General features: G+C 38.5%; 1 pseudogene; it reads right to left on the bottom strand.

Moving 5' to 3' along the window:
• The window catches only part of LOC102909380 (vomeronasal type-2 receptor 116-like), a 32911-nt pseudogene extending 15375 nt beyond the window's left edge, over positions 1–17536 (bottom strand).
• Between the last annotated feature and the right edge of the window lie 275 nt (positions 17537–17811).

A 17811-nucleotide genomic window follows, 5' to 3' on the forward strand; every position in this document is an offset into this window, starting at 1 on the left:
AAGGCTGCAAATAGCTCCATATCTGTCACTGTGCACAAAACTTAAGTCCAAATGGATCAAGGATCTCAACGTAAATCCAGCTACTCTGAACCTGATAAAAGAGAAAGTAGGAAATAGTCTTGCATGCATTGGCATGGGAGATCACTTCCTAAATATAACACCAGTAGCACAGACACTGAGAGAAACAATCAATCAATGGGATCTCTTGAAACTGAGAAGCTTTTGTAGAGCAAAGGATACAGTCAACAAGGCAAAGTGGCAGCCTACAGAATGGGAAAAGGTCTTCACCAAACCCACATCTGACAGAGGACTGATATCCAGAATATATAAGGAACTCAAGAAATTAGACATCAAAACGACCAACAGTCCAATTGAGAAATGGGCTTTAGAACTAAACAGAGAATTCTCTGTTTAGATTGGCTTTTTACCCCATTCATGTTTGTTTCTATCCTAGGTCTCTGTGATATCCTGATTCTGAATCCTGGTCCTCAAGGTGGATTTCCCCTCATGGAATGGGTCTCCAGCTGTGCCAGTCATCTGTTGGTCACTCTCACAATTTCTACACCACATTTACCCCAACATACCTTGTAGGTGGGACAAACTGTAACAGCCAAACTTTGAGCAGAGCATGGAGACTACTGCAGAAGAGGGAGAGGAAGGATTGTAAGACCCAGTGGTGTAAAGAGCACCACATGAAAACACACAGAATCAACTAATCTGGACTCAGAAAGGCTCATAGAGAGTAAAAGGACAACCAGGGAGCCTATATAGGATTGACCTAGACTCTCTGCCCGTATTTTACAATTGTTTACATTGGTCTTCATTACACAGCAGAAGGATGTCTCTGACTCTTATGCCTGCTTTTGGGACCCATTTATCCTTTGGGACTGCCTGATCCAACCATGGTGATATTTTATTTGTACTATAATGCTGTGGGATAATCTGTTTGTCAAATGCTCTGATTGGTCAATAAATAAAAACTGATTGGCCAGTGGCCAGGCAGGAAGTATAGGTGGGAATAACTGAGAGGAGAATAGAGCGAACAGGAAGGTGGGAGGAGACACTGCCAGCCACCACCAGGACAAGCAGCATGTGAAGATGCCTGTAAGTCATGAGCCACAGGGCAAGGTACAGATTTATAGAAATGGATTAATTTACAATGTAAGAACTGGATAGCTAGAAGTCTGAGCCATTAGGCCAAACAATTTAAATAATATAAGTCTCTGTGTGTTTATTCAGTTGGGTCTGAGTGGCTGCAGGACTGGTGGGTGATAGAGATTCGTCCTGACTGTGAACCAGGCAGGACTGGAGAAAACTCCAGCTACAAATGGCGCCCAACGTGTTGGCAAGAGTTTCCACCCAAAACCTGAGTAAAAAGATTCTAAAACGGAGCTATAAACAGTTCCTAGTTGTCTCTTTCAAGTTAGCTGCAGCGTGTGTGTTTGACCTACTATCTACTATGTCAGGTTCCTGCTGTGTGTGCGCTCTACCTGCAGTATGGCAGGAATGAGGTCTCTACAAGTGGCACATTAAGCTGCGTGGAGGATTCAGCTTTGCTAGTACAAAACAAAAAGAGGTTTCTGGGCTACACACTGCTTTTCACTGCTTCTATAGAAGTATAGACCAACTATTTCTAAGAGCTGATGTCTCCCAGAGCTGGCAGAAAACATACCACCTCCATGTTCAGAAGTTGAAGTGGGCAGAGCCAGCAGCCACAGCACCATTTCAGTCTTATAATGCTGCAGTATAAAGCAATAGGCTCAAGATAATATAAAAAATAAGCCACATAAATATGGCTACCACACAGAGAATCTGGATTATGTTCTCTTTGATATTCGTTACTGAAGAAAACCATTAGATTGAAAAAGCTGTTGAGTTCTACCAAAATGTATATTTTCAAGGTACCTTGACTTCAAAATTTGGATGTAAGGATATGTTACTTTGGAAAGGAGGCTCTGCTTTTGTTTCCACAGAAAGCAAGAGGCTGTGGATTTGTTCCAGATTAAGATACATCAGGGTTGAACATCCAAGACCCACTGAAAGGTCTCCGATGACACCATGGCCCAGATAATCCATATTCAGATGAGATTCAAGGCAACTGGCTCAGACAATATACCCTTTCAAGCTACTCCATAATCCTAAAATTTTCTTTGTGTCCCCATAAGATACAGCGCCCCCCTCCATCAGGAAGTAGCAAGAGAAGCTAAGCCCAAATTCCCAAATATAACAAGCTGGCATTGGAGATGTGTAAAAGTTAAAACCTTCCTTTAAAAAAAGAAAAGAAAAAGTGCTGGGGGATAGTCTATATGTCAAATGCTCTGATTGGTCAGTAAATAAAACACTGATTGGCCAGTGGCGAGGGGGGAACTATAGGTGGGAATACCAGAGAGGAGAAATGAGAGAACAGGAAGGTAGGAGTAGACACTGCCAGCCACCACCAGGACAAGCAGCATGTGAAGAAATTGGTAAGCCACAAACCACGTGGCAAGGTTTAGATTTATAGAAATGGATTAAATTAAGATGTAAGAACTGGATAGCTAGAAGCCTGAGCCATTAGGCCAAACAGTTTAAATAATATAAGCATCTGTGTGTTTATTTTATAAGTGGGCTGTTGGACTGCCAGGACTTGGTGAGAGCTTGAGAGAAATTCTCAAGCTACACTATAATGTGATTTTATTTGTATGTTAATAAATAAAGTTGCCTCGGGTCAAAGCTAATAGAAAGCCATAGCAAGAGCCAGGCTGTGGTCGCATACACCTTTAATCCCAATCACAATACAGACAGATCTCTGTGTGTTCAAGGATACAACCAGCATGGAGACACATGCTTTTAATCTCAATACCAACCATAGAAGACCTGGAGGTCTGTATAGACAGGCAGTGATGAGGAAGTCATGTGGTTTGGTTTACAGCCAATGAGAAGGCAGAACAGAAAGTCAATAAAAAGACAGATACACAGGAAGGAGGTCTCTTGCTGAGGAGGACAGCAGTGGCAGTCAAAGGTAAGAAAGGGTTTTTAGTATCAGCTCTTAGCTACTGCTCTGACCTCTTGGGCTTTTAACTCTGCATTTGTCTCTGTGTTTCTTATTTAATAACACTGTTAGATCTACATTTGGTGCCCACGTGGTAAGAATTCATTAAAAACTACTTGGTTGGCTTGACTTGGCCACCAGATTTCCCACCTCAGCGGGCCTGGCTCCCTGCCAGGGCCTACCTCGGCCTAGCAGACCAATAAATAGTATAGTATCTTATGGCATGTATTTCCCATTTGTAAAGCAAATGTTAAACTCCTGGTCAACTTATAGTAAGATTATACCACAGGACTGGAGAGAGCTGGTAAATGCTGTTCTGGAACCTGGGGCACAGCTACACTGGCAAATGTGGTTCAAAGAGGAAGCTAAAACATAGAAAATCAATGGAGGGCTAAAGGTACACAAATCTCTCAGGCTCAGTTTGTTGAAGAAGGCCAATATGCTGCAAGACAAACAAAATATTTATATGATGTCCAAACCCTAATTCTATGTCAAATGGCAGCCTTGAATGCATGGGACAGAGTTGAGGAACCAACAAAGAAAACTGAGTCATTTAAAATGGTTATACAAGGCTCAAAATAATCCTTCATGTATTTCTTACCAATACCGATTTCAGCAATAAAGAGAATGGTATCGAATTCAGAAGCTAGCTAGATAATAATCAAATGTTTGGCTTTTGAGAACTCGAATGCAGCATGCAAGAGAATAATCAGGTTGTTAAAGGCAAGATATGCACCCCTGGAAGTTTGGATTAGGGACATGTTTAATGTTGAGGTTCATGACAATGATGATATGTGGATAGGAGAAACAATTTCAAGAGGTTTGAGGAATGTCAGATCTTTTGGATTTGGAAAGCAAGGACATTTGAAAAGGGACTGTAAACAAGACATTCCTAGAAACAATGTTTCTTCAAGGAACAATGGCAACAGAATTCCCCTTCCTTCTGGGGTATGCAGAAGGTGTGGTAAGGGAAAACACTGGACCAATGAATGTAGATCAACAAGGGTCCGGCAAGGTAATACTTTGCCTCAGTCTTCGGGTAACTCCCAGAGGAGCCTCAGGCAGACAACAACAGCAAATCCAGCTCAGACCTTTCCTGAAGTCATAGAGAAAACTCCTACTCAGAGCAATTAAATAACCCAATGCCTATTGGAATAAACTAACCTGCTCAGGGTAATGGAACAACTGAGACAGAGAGAACAGAAAATTCAGGAGAAACCATGAAGAATTTTTTTGGGCAAACTTCTATAAATGAACAAGGACCAAAATTAACAATAAAAATAAATGGTGTTTTGTTGTCTGGTCTGGCGGACATAGGTGCTGACATTACCATAATTGCACCAGAATTTTAGCGTCCAACTTGGCATCTTCAGGAGGTAAATATTCACCTGTTAGGGATTGGAACAATATCTCAAGTGAAACAGAGTGCAAGATGGCTCAAATGTATAGGTCCATAAGGACAGAGAGGAAAATTAAAACCATATGCAGCTAACATATCTATGAACCTGTGGGGTTGAGACCTGGTGCAACAATGGAATACTCAGATTAACATCCTTCCAACCTCAGAAACAAATCATAAACTCGCACATGTTTCTGAGAGAAACATTAGAAGATATTGTTCTAATGGGTGGTCACCAGCCATCCATATTATGCAAGAACAAAATACAACAACTGATGATCTTCCAAAGACACTTTTAATATAGTTAATAGACAAGTCTGTATGGGTTCATCAATGGACTTTAACAACAGAGAAACTCCAGGCTTTAGAAATGCTGGTAGAAGAACAGTTAAATGCTCAGCTTATTGAAGAACCAAACAGTCCTTGGAATTCTCCTGCATTTGTTATCAAAAAGAAGTCTGGAAAATGGGTAATAGTAACAGACCTGAGAGCAATTAGCAAAGTAATTCAGCCAATGGGCTCTCTACAATCTGGAATTCCTTTGTCCTTATAATTCAGTTCAAAAATCGGATTGTATGCTATTCTTTTGGTATTAATGGATTTTTCACAACCTCTCAACATATTACTGAGTCTCAGTATGCTAAAAAGTGGTATTACCTATTGAAACTGCAGGATTTATTCCTGATGAGTCAGAATTAACTTCACTATTTATTCAGTTACACAATACAATCAGGAAAAGGAGTCATGCTTCATATATAACTCATATTCAATCCCATATAGGTCTGCCAGGCCCTCTAGCACAAGGTGATGATGAGATTGATAAATTATTGATATGAAATGTGCTTGAGGCCACAGAATTTCATTAAAAAAATCATGTCAATATTAAAGGTTTAAAAAAGATTTTTCCATAACCTGACAATAAGCCAAGGAAATTGTAAGGAAATGTCATACTTGTTCATTTTACAATCAGACGCCGTTACCAGCAGGATATAACAAAAAGAGTACTCAGAGGAAGAAGATCTGGTAGATGGATGTGTTTCACTTTGTAGAATATGGAAAACTGAAATATGTACACCATACCATTGATACTTATTCAGGATTTCAATGGGCAACTGCTTTGAGTTCTGAAAAAACTGATTAATCACTCATTTGCTAGAAGTTATAGTCATCATAGATATACCTGCACAAATTAAAACTGACAATGCCCCATCATTTGTCTCTGTTAAAATGAAACCGTTTCATGCTTATTACAATATAAAGCATATTACAGCTTACCACATAATCCTATGTAGTGGGTAGTCATTCCAGCTTTGATCTGGAAGTTTCAAGCCCCATTGAGTCTCTGGCAATTGCCATGCCTACAAAGCAGGGCCAGGGGAGGCACTCGGAGATGCCAGAGTTGGATAGGCAAGCACTCTCTCAGTTCCCGGACCCTGAATGATGGAGGTGGACCAAGCAGAGCTCCAGAGAACAAGGCTGAAGTGCTATACACCTTCCCCAGACCCCGCAACCTACCTATCCCTTAATTTGTAAGTTACACCATTAAATAAATATCCTTTTAACTATGTGGAGTGGCCTTAATAATTTCACCAATAATCCTACAGACCAAGTAGTAATAGAAAGATCAGATAGAACTCTAAAGGATATACTAAATAAACAGAGAGGGGAAACAAAACCCCCAGAACTAGACTGCATGTGCTCTATTAACTTTGAGTTTTCTCAGTGCTAATGAGAAAGGAAAAACAGCTGCAGAGAGACACTGGATAATAGAAAAAGACTACAGAATTAAATCAGCCTATATATTTTAAAGATGTGCTGACCTCAAAATGGAAACCAGGATATGGGTTATGTTGGGGACGAGGTTTTGCTTTTGTTTCTACAGGAGAAGATAAGCTGTGGATCCCATCAAAATTGATAAGTTTTGATTTGAACAAGAGAGACCTTTTAATTAGAGGTGATAGTTCATCAATCAGCATAACCATCCAATTTAAACTAACTTATACCATTAATACATGCCTTTTCATTTAATCAGATTATAACTTGCCAAAAAGGAACATCCCCAAAATAAGTCTTGGGAAAAGGATTTTGTTTTTGTCTTTTACAATAATGAAGGCTAAGGAATATGAAGAACACTGGACAAATGAGACAACTGAAGAAAAAGGACAAATTATCTGTCCCAAGAAAAAGAGTAAAATGATCTATTGGTATATCATGTATAAAATTTCATAACTCTTCCTAAATGTTTCTGGTTTTCTCTAAAGATTTAACACTATTGGTTTTCTAATAGTCCCAGTTCAATTAAAATTTAAAGCTGGCTTTGGAGTTGGTTAATGGCTCTCTCAATCTTTAAACTCAAGCATGTTGCTAAAAGGAAAATGCAAATTCTCTGTCACATGCCAGAAGAAGGAACCATCATTTGATAGGGTACAGGAGAAAAACCAAATTAATTAAGGGACTATTCTATTACTACTAATCTCAATTCTTTGATTCTATTCTGATTCTATGAACTTTTATTAAAGAATGAATTTTATATCAAAATTTATAAGATTTATATTTATATATTCATATTAAACTTTTTTAAGATACTAATAATGGTCATATATTATACTATTTCTAAAAAGGGGCCTTCAGCTAGCTACCTATACATGTCTTTATGTTCAAGACTCTTATCAGTTTTCTGCAGGAAATCATGGCCAGGCCTAAGATCAACTGAAATCTCCAGGAAGAAGATGGGGTCCCACAACAACAATTCCACATGGTCAAAAATAGTACCACTGAGCTGACAAACATCATCTACATATCAGCTTTGAGCAACAAATGGCTCAGAGAAATTTTGAGATGGCTAGCCGAGATGATCCAGTTTCAATGACTACTTGAATAAGGACTTGAGATGAGCCTTGAACTTTGGCATTATGCTCAAACTGGACAACAAAAGGATATAGCTACCCTTCCTAGAATTTGACAATTAATCAAAAATTTTTCTTTTCAGAATAAAGATATATTCGCCCATATCCAACAAGAAGCAATTTTTAGAATATGAAGCCCACATTCCCAAAGAGGTGGTGTGGGGCAGGTGGCTTATTGGTCTTTAAATGCATTTTGGGTCTGGGATAATTTCCATTGTTTAGGAGGTTTGATTACAAGTTGTTGTTAAGGGTTAGGAAAAGGACTAAGCAAACAGATTAGTTTTAAGGTTCTTGTTTAAAAAAAAATTACTAGTTTTAAATACTTTACATGGGATTGGATTTTTTATATTGTATACAAATTATATATATTGAGATTGATATTGTTAGAAAATGCTATATGAATATTTCTAATCTTGTTCAAGATACTGTACTTATACCATTCATTTAACAATGTAATACAATTTGTTGATCCTTGGATATTAATTATTACCAACTATTAGGATATAAAAAAGTGAAAGTTAGTAGTTAGACATTACAATCAAACTTGTAGTCACATTAGGTGTGTTTTCAAGATCAAGCAGATATATTTTAGACAGAAAGGTCACCTTCGAAGCCTTCAGAGATCTACAGATTATGACATTTAAAATGTTTTAGTAACTTAGATAATTTTTCTTCTTTGTTATTGACTATGAGACATGTTGGCTCCTGGCAGTACAAACCTACTTCAGAGAAAATATGGGCATTGAAGAAACTGCATATGGAGTTAACTATCATTGTGGCAAAAGTTAGACACTGAACAACAAAGTATCCTCAAATCAACTGCTGACAAACAAGCAAAATGGACAGACAGGACATGAAACAGAGGACTACTGATTCTTGACAAAACAAGTGTGGTTGTGGTTTTAACAAAAGGCACCTTCTGAGGCCAGGACAATATGGCACCATGCCTGAAGTGGCCTTTGCAATCCGAAAAGGCACAGTGCACTTTTCTTCTAAGGCAGCTGAACAGACAGTGGACTGATGACTTCTGATGTGCAGTGGAAGAGGAGCTGAAACAGTTATTCTTGAAGAGTAACTAAGCTCATGCCTCTCAATAATAGACTGGCATTTAATAGAGGCATGTGGAGAAGGAGATGGTGAGATGAAGCCACACACACACACACACACACACACACACACACACACACACACATCGAAGAACAATGGACAGCTGTATACAAAAAACATCAACAATTTCCAAAATTTAAAATCCTGAATCATGACATGACACTAGTGGAATGCATGTGTTTCTGGAACATGGACTGCTCTCACCAAATATGAGGTCAAACTATTGACCCTGTGAACATCATAGTTCACAAATGAGTCTATCAGATATGCTAAGCATATAGGCTGAAGATGATGCCCCAACACTGTGGACAAACCTCGGGTAACTGTCCAGGCAGCTGCCTGTTTCTGTCAACTCACATTTTTTGGAAGCTGCTTGCGTGCACTTCCTGTTTTTATTTTTGTTATGTAATATTTACTTCTTAAGTCTTTGAGGGAGTTGAAGATTAAATAGTGATAGTTAAAGTTTAGATAGTTATAGTTTTCCTTGTTAAGAATTTTAGACAAGAAATTCTCTGAAGAGTAAGTGTATAAATTTGAAAGACATTATAAGATAGTTCTGTTAATAATATAAGTTAGGATAGAAAGTGAATCAGGTTCATTTTGGACTTACCAAAATAGGAGACATAATAGAATTATTTTCTCTGAATTGATCAAATGCAAATGTACTAGACATTGTTTAGGTATTTATTGCTTGTATATATGGTATATAGTTATTGTATTTTTGTATATAGTTTTTCTTATATTAGTTATAACTTTTTTCCTTTTTTCTTTTTATTTAAATAGAAAGGGGGAAATACACTGATATTTTACATGTGCTGAAATGTGATTTTATTTGTATGTTAATAAATAAATTTGTCTTGGTATCAGCGCTAATAGCAACCCATAGCAAGAGCCAGGCTGTGGTGGCATACACCTTTAATGCCGATCATAATACAGACAGATCTCTGTGTGTTCAAGGATACAGCCAGCATGGACACACACACCATTAATCTCAATACCAACCATAGAAGACCTGGATGTCTGTATAGACAGGCAGTGATGAGGAAGTCATGTGTTTGGGTTTACAACCAATGAGAAGTCAGAACAGAAAGTCAATAAAAAGACAGATACACAGGAAGGAGGTCTCTTGCTGAGGGGAAGGACAGCAGTGGTAGTCAAGTGTATGAAAGGGCTTTTAGTCTCAGCTCTTAGCTACTGCTCTGACATATTGGGCTTTTAACTCTGCATTTGGCTCTGTGTTTCTTATTTAACAAGATTGTTACATCTACATCCAACCTTGGTGGAAAAATGGGTGCCTGCTCTCAAAGCAGCTTGATATACCAGGACTCACTAATATCCATGGGATTCCTGCCTGTATCTAAAGAATAACAGTGAAGGAGCATTGGATGTGATGAGGTTGCAGGATAAAGGAGGGTGGACCTAGAAAGAGGGAAGGGAGGGGAACCTTTGGGTGGAATGTAAAATCAAGAAAATAAATAAATAAAAATATAGTAATAATTATAAAAAATGAAAAAGAAACAAATACACAAAGAAGACCAAGGGAAGAAAATTAAGAAAAAAAGTCTACAAAAATTCCTTTCTTTCCATTTTGTGTTATGGAAACACTCCTGTGCATGGGACTCGTCCTAAATTGTATCTAATAATGTACTCAGTGAGACTCCACTGGAGAAAACAGATTTTCCTTTTCAAAGCAGGTAGAAGTTTCACATAGCTTCTTTTTAGGGGTGAAATGTGGTGTCCAGTTGCTTCTCACAATTATGAGACATCTTTGAACTTGTACCATTTGAACCACAACAGGTCTTGGGCATTCTCACACAGTTTGGGTGAGCTTATATATGCATCAGTGCCATTGTGTCTGGAAGACAATGCTTCCTTGGAGTTATCCATCACCTTTGACTCATAATTCCGTCTGTCTCCTCTTCCACATTGATCTCTGAGCCTTGAGTTGAAGGAATTGATGAGACAACTCACTGAAGACAATGTGCTCCAAAGCTCCTCACTCTCTGCACACACTGTGCAGTTGTGGATTTCTGGGATTGTTCTCATTGACAACAAGAAGCTTCTTCTCTGATGAGAGCTGAGTGATGCACTGATCAATGAGTATAGCAGAATATTATTAGGATTCTTTTTGTTTCTGAGTTCCTTAAACAGAATAATAGTACTATATTTTCCCCTATGTCTTTGACATATATACACTGAGGTTCTGGGAATCTTTATCCATGTCAGGTCGAGTTCCATTTCATGGAGCGGACTTTAAATCCAGTCAGACATTGATTGGTTAAACCCCTAATATTTATTCTATTTTTGTACTTATGTATCATGCAGGCAGGTCACTTGTAGATCACAAAGTCTGTAGCTGGATTGGTAGTTACAATTCTCCTCTGGTAGAATGCAGAATACCTTCCAGTACCATGAATGCAAGTCAGTGATGGTGAAGGCTTTCCAGCTTGACTTCTCCATGTTCAATGAAATAGTAAGTGGTGTGTTTTGCAATAAAGCTTTACCAGAAACTTGTGTGGAGTAATTCATAGCCTTGGGAATAGCAAATGATGTTTGGTAGTTTCCATGGATGCCCTCACCAAGATATGTAATCTCTTCCCAGCATTAGATAAATATTTGGTGCAAAAAATGTCTAGCTGGGGCACTAATCCACTAATACCCACTTTATTTGGTAATTCTATTTAGATTTCCTTCACATGTGTAAATACTTTAGGAACCTTCCAAGTAGCTGGTTTCCAAATAGTTTTCAACTGGCCTTGAGTGTGAGTTGTCCTTCTAAACACACCCACATTTACCATTTTCTGCCATTCACTCCCTATTTAATCTTCTAGTTCTAGTTTGCCCTGTGTCTCTCCATAACAATGTGTTCCATTTTCCTCTTCATGTTAGATCCTCTCCTCCCCCTATCCCTTACTATATACTTAACTTCTGTGGTTATTCAGATGGTAGCACAAATATCAATGTTTTAGAAGCTAATAGTCACATGTTAAAGAAAACATATATTTGTCTTTTTTTTGGTTCTTAGGTACATTCCTCAAGGTGATTTTCACTAGTTCCTATAATTACATGTGGATTTCTGGAATTCCTTTTTAAAAGTTTATGTATTATTTTATTTCCTGACCACAATTTCTGCTAGCACCTCTCATCCCAGTCCTTTCCCCATCTCACCCCTTCCTTACCCCCATGCATTCCTCCTACTTTTATATTCAGAAAGGGTCAGGCCTCCAATGCTTATCAACAAATTATGCCATATCAAGTATCAGGAAGACTAAGCACCTTCCCTTGCATTAAGGCTGCCCAGGATTAAAAGTAGGGTCACAATGCCATCAGTGTCAGAGATAGACCCTGTTCCCACTGTAAGAAGTCCCACAAGATGATGAAGCTACAAAACTGTCACATATATGCAGAACACCTTGGTCACTATTGTGCAGGCTCCCTGTTGTTGGTTCCCTCTCTGTGAGCCCCTATGATCCCAGGTTAGATTTTCTGTGGGTTTTCTTGTGATGTCCTTGATCACTCTGGCTCCTACGCTCCTTGTTCTCTGTTTCTCTGTTTCTCTCTCTCTCTCTCTCTCTCTCTCTCTCTCTCTCTCTCTCTCTCTCTCTCTCTCTCTCTCTCTCTCTCTCCTGTAGGATTCCCCAAACATAGAACAGGGTCTGACTGTAGGTCTCTGGCAATGTTCAAGAATTCCTATTTTTTAAAAACATTATTACAACTGAAAAATAACCCCTTATAATTCAAATGTACTATGATATAATTATCCATTCCTTAGTTCATGAGCTTCTAGGATGCTTACAATTTCCAACTGTTATAAATAGAACAAGAATGAAAATGATGAATAAGTAACTGTGTAGCAAGATGCAGAATACTTTGAGTATGTTTCCAAGAATAGCATAGCTGGATCTTGAAGTAGATAGATTCACAACCTCATGAGGAATTCTCACACTGGTTTTCATAGTGGCTGCAAATGTTTTTACCCACACAAGCAATCAATAATTTTCCCCACTCCTGGAATCCTCACCAGCATATGCTGTCATTTGTATTATTAAATTTGGCCAATCTGACTGATGTAAGAGGAATTTTCTAGTTTTATTTGCATTTCTGAGATGGCTAAGGATGATTTCTTTAAGTGATGTTCAGACATTTGTGTTTAATCTTCTGAGATCTCACTGATTAATACTTTACCACATTTTAAAATTTGGTTATTATTTGCTTGATGTTCATATGCATTTGAGATACTAATTCTTAATGTTCAGTTTCCTAACCATATTTGTTGAGGAGACTGAATCTTCTACACTGCTTGTTGGTGAAAACTTTTTCAAATCTCAGGTGACTATACCCATGGAACTGAATTATGAGTTTTCCATTTTGCTTTCTTGAAATATTTATACAATATACAATTAGCACTGTGATCCTCTGTTACTATTGCCCTAGGTTATAGATGGAACACACACATTGTGATATCTCCAGCATTGTTTCCTTTCTTCATCTTTGCTTGATCTATCTGGAATCTGATTTTTATGGGAAGTTTTGGGTTGTTTTGCCTATTTTTTTAGTTATGTTTCAATGGAATTTTGATGGAGATTGCATAGACTCTTAGATTATTTTTGTAATGTAACCAAGTATTAATGTACAATACTGTTTGTGCCAACACATCAACATGTCAGATAGTTTTATCTTCTATATACTCCTCTTTCTTTCCTCACTGTTATAACATCTTCACCATGAAGACCCTTGACTTGTTTGAATTTATTCTCAGGTATTTTATTGTGGGAAGTTATTGTTCCTGTCGTTGCTTTCTTGACTTCTTTCTCAATATCATCATTCCTTGTACACAAAAATGATATTTTGTATCTTGATTTTCTATTCTACTCTTTTCCTGATGGTATTCATTAGGTCTAAGACACACTCAGAGAGTGTTGACCACCTCATGTACAAGTTCATACCATCTGCTGGTGAAAAAGTTTGACTTCTTTTCTTGATTCATTCCGTTCTTTTTTCTGGGATTATTGTTTTAGCAGAAAATGAGCAAGACTTACTTCTTTTGTAATATATGAATGAGTGTCTTTCCTCCTTTGGTGTTTTTAGGGAAAGTTCTCGGTTGTCTTCCATTTGATGTAATGCTGGACGTGGGATTGTCCTGTGCAGCCTTCATCCCATTGAGACATTGCCCTTCTATCCCTAATGTTTCAGGGATACTGTAGTTGTCAGATGCCTTTTCTGCATCTGTTGAAGTGATCATGTAATGTCTGCTTTGTCTGCTAAAGCTATCTGTGACATTCACTGGGTTTTGATGTTAAACCATCTTTCCAACCCTGGTATGAAGTCAACTATTCCACAGTGGATCTTGCTGATACATACTTGAAATTGGATTGCATATATTTTCTGGAGAATATTGGTTTAAGTATATCAGTGATATTTGCCTATAATTGCCTTTTCTATTATTCTGTTTTGATGATTCCTTATCTGGTTTTAGTGTCAGGGACATACTGAGGTTTTTTTTTTATTTTTATTTTACAATATAATTTATTTCTACATATCAGCCAGGGATTCCCTTGTTCTCCCTCCTCCCACCCTCCTCCCCTTCCCCCCAGCCCTCCCCCATTCCCATCTCCTTAAGGGCAAAGACTCCCCCGAGGATTGACATCAACCTGGTAGACTCAGTCTAGGCAGGTCCAGTCCCCTCCTCCCAGGCTGAGCCAAGCGTCTCTGCATAAGCCCCAGGTTTCAAACACCCAACTCATGCATTGAGCACAGAAACAATTTTTAAATATCATTGTTTCTAGTACTTTCCTTTCAATTTCTGAGAATTGTTTGAATGACATTCTGGATGCATTTTCTTTAGGTATCTGGTAGAAAAATTAAACCAAGACCTGGCACACACCTTAAACAATTCTACTGTAAGGATTGAGATTGAAACAGTAATAAAAAACCCTCTTCCAAACAAAAACTCACCAGACTAGTAGTAGTCACTACCAGATGCAAATAAATCTTCAGATAACCAACACCAATGCTATTAAGCAATTAAATTATTCCATTCAGCAGAAATGGTTGAATTGCTATCTACATATAGATATGACGGCAATGTCAGTCTGATGTCAAGACAAGATTTATACAAAACAATTTTGTATGATCATTTAATAAAACACTCATATCTTTTTGAGACAGTGTCAGGTATGTCTCCCTGACTATCCTGGAATTGACTATATAGACAAGTTTGGTCTTGAACACACCAGAGACTGCATATATCTGCCACCAGAATGCTGGGATTACGGACATGCTTCATCATGACCATCTATTTGTAGATTCTTAATATAGTACTTTTAAAACCAATTAAAGAACACCTTAGATTAAATCATTCACAATGATCATAGGCTTCTTTTCAGAGACGCAACAATGGATCAGGATAAGGAAATCTATACATGTAAAGTATTGCATAAATGGCTTAAGAAATGAATCACAGTGTCCATCTGACAAGATGCCAAAAATACTTGGGACAAAAATTCAACCTCTTTTCGTATCAAAGAACATAAGAGAAACAAACAATAGGCTTCCATATTTGAGATCCTAAACACTTCACAAAAAAATATTTACAGACAGAATACAAAATTACCACAAAAGTCAGTTACTTCCCTATATACAAAGAACACATTTGGTAAGAAAGAAATTAAGGAAACTGCATTCACAATTGTGTCACAAATATGGTAAAATAAACTTAATAAACTTAATAAAAACTTGAAGGACATCAATAATGAAAACTTTAAAATAATGAAGACCGAATGTATCATTAGTAGATGGGCAAATCTTGCCGGGCGGTGGTGGCGCACGCCTTTAATCCCAGCACTCGGGAGGCAGAGCCAGGCGGATCTCTGTGAGTTCAAGGCCAGCCTGGGCTACCAAGTGAGCTCCAGGAAAGGCGCAAAGCTACACAGAGAAACCCTGTCTCGAAAAACCAAAAAAAAAAAAAAAAAAAAAAAAAGTAGATGGGCAAATCTTACACACAGACACACACACACACACACACACACACACACACACACACATATATATATATATATATGTATTCAATATTGTGAAAATGATTCCTTTAAAAAATTAATTGACAGAACATAAGGGAATAGGGTGGTTGAACTGGAATTGGGACAGAGTGGAACAGCAATGAAAGAGATACCATGATAAAGGGAGACATCATAGGGATAGCTAGAAACTGAGTACTAGGATAGTTCCCAGGATTCCACAAGAATACCTCAGCTTAGACTACTAGCAATAGTGGAGAGGATGCCTGAATTGGCTTACCCCAGTGATCACATCGGTGAATACCTATTTGTCATCATAAAGCATTCATCCAGTAACTAATGAAAGCACTCGTGGAGATCCACAGCCAAGCACCAAGCCAAGTTTGAGCACTTCAGTCGAAGAGAGAGAAGAGGGATTCTATGAGCAAGGGGCATCAAGATCATGATAGGGAAACCTACAGAGAAAACCACACCAACCTAGTGGGACCTAATGAACTTTGCCCAACAGCTGTGGAGCCTGAATGGGACTAGACTAGGCACCCTGCATAAGGGAGACAGTTGTGTAGCTTGATCTGATTAAGGGCACCCCTTGCAGTTGGAATAAGAGCCATCCCTGGTGCAGAAGGTTTCTTTTGAAGCACACTACCAAAGATGGAACACCTTTCACAGCCTTGATGCAGCCGGAGGGCCTTGGACCTGCCTCTACTGAATGTACCAGGCTCTGCTGATTCCCCCATGGAGGACACCTTATTGGAGAAGGGAATGAATAGTGGTTTGGGGAGTGGAGAAAGCTGGAACGGTGAGAGAAGGGAAGAGAAGGAGATACGTGGTTGGTATGTAAAGTCTATAAAAAAAATCCTTAACAAAAATAGAAACAAGAAAAAGAATAGAGGTAAATGTAATTATCAGAGAATAAAATATTTAGATTTAAAACATCAGACACATACATCATTTATAGTAGCTGAGAACACCCAGTGTGTAGCCTCTCCATCCCAGTTATCAAATATTGACAGCTACCACCGGCAGCTCCTGCCACTATACTAAGTGAGAAGGGGAGTAAGCAGTCACCACTATAAGTGATGTCCTAGTGTTTTCATAATGAAAACACAACATTTGAAATGCAAACATTCTCTTTTTGACTTTGAAGATAGAGATAGATCTGGCCTTTGTAATCCCTAAAAGCCTGTGACTGTACATGTGTTCAAGTGAGGGAAGGACAAAGGACATACCCAAGTATTTGACAGTAGACAGCTCTCCTTCTCCTCACAGCTTCAGAGGTGTGGAGTGATCCCATGCAGAATACCTGAAAGCTTAACTAAATGGATACATGGATACTCTCCCCAGTGAGTAGTGGCACAAATATTAGAGACCCTGTACTAAGAGTCACACACTGATACATGTGACATTAGCAGACTCTGGAAGAGACTTGAATGCACCTTGTGACTACTGAACTCATTGTAGTCATCTGGAGTTTCTTATCTTAGGACACCACTGGACACCTCACATTGGCACCTGTGAAAAGGAAGGCTGCCTATGATAGATCAAAGTAAAGAATGCCGTTTTTAACTCGGCTTTCAGCCTTGTAAATGGAGGCTAATTAGAAAAAAATTTTAAAGTCTCACACCGTGATAGTGGGAAAACAGTGATTATTAAATATCAAAACATATTTTGCATCAGATCTTGGAGATAAGATTGGGAGAAAAGGATGGAAGCTCCCAGCATTGCTCTGCCCATTCACACATATTATGCATTATATATCATGACATTTACATGAAAAATGCAAACACACTTACAGCACATCCAGTGCATATCTGAAAAACTTTTTCAAGTCCACCTGCATTTCACTGCTCTGCCCTGCAGTAAGGTAAAAGACACAACCTGTCACCACCTCTCCATGCTTGTCTTCATTCTGCTTCATTCTCCAAAAGCACTTGGGGTGAGTGAGGTTGGACATGAGGAGGGGGATGTTCAGGATCCAGAAAAAGAAATGCAGAGTGAGCATCATGTCCTGTCTCCAAATCTCTAAGCCGGTAGTGTGATCTGTGGGTGCATAACAGTTTATCAAATGGATAACCATGTATACACATCTGCTTTTATGTCTGCTGCCCACTGAAGAGATCACTTATGTGAATGAGATGCCTTGCTCTCCAGGTGGCTCCACTACCCTGGAGAAATGTCAAGCACTCTCTGTCCTAGGACTCTGCAGTTGATGTCCACAGCAGAGGTAAAAACAAAAAATTAAAAAAATAAAAAACTTGGGCTGGAAAATAATGTGAGGACATCTCAGCCTCAGGTCCTATGACATCAACTCATATCCCTAGGTATTGAGGCTCATGGGAGAAAGCAATGTTG

This window comes from Peromyscus maniculatus, chromosome 1 (genome assembly GCF_049852395.1).
Source record: "Peromyscus maniculatus bairdii isolate BWxNUB_F1_BW_parent chromosome 1, HU_Pman_BW_mat_3.1, whole genome shotgun sequence".
NCBI classification, from domain to species: Eukaryota; Metazoa; Chordata; class Mammalia; order Rodentia; family Cricetidae; genus Peromyscus; species Peromyscus maniculatus.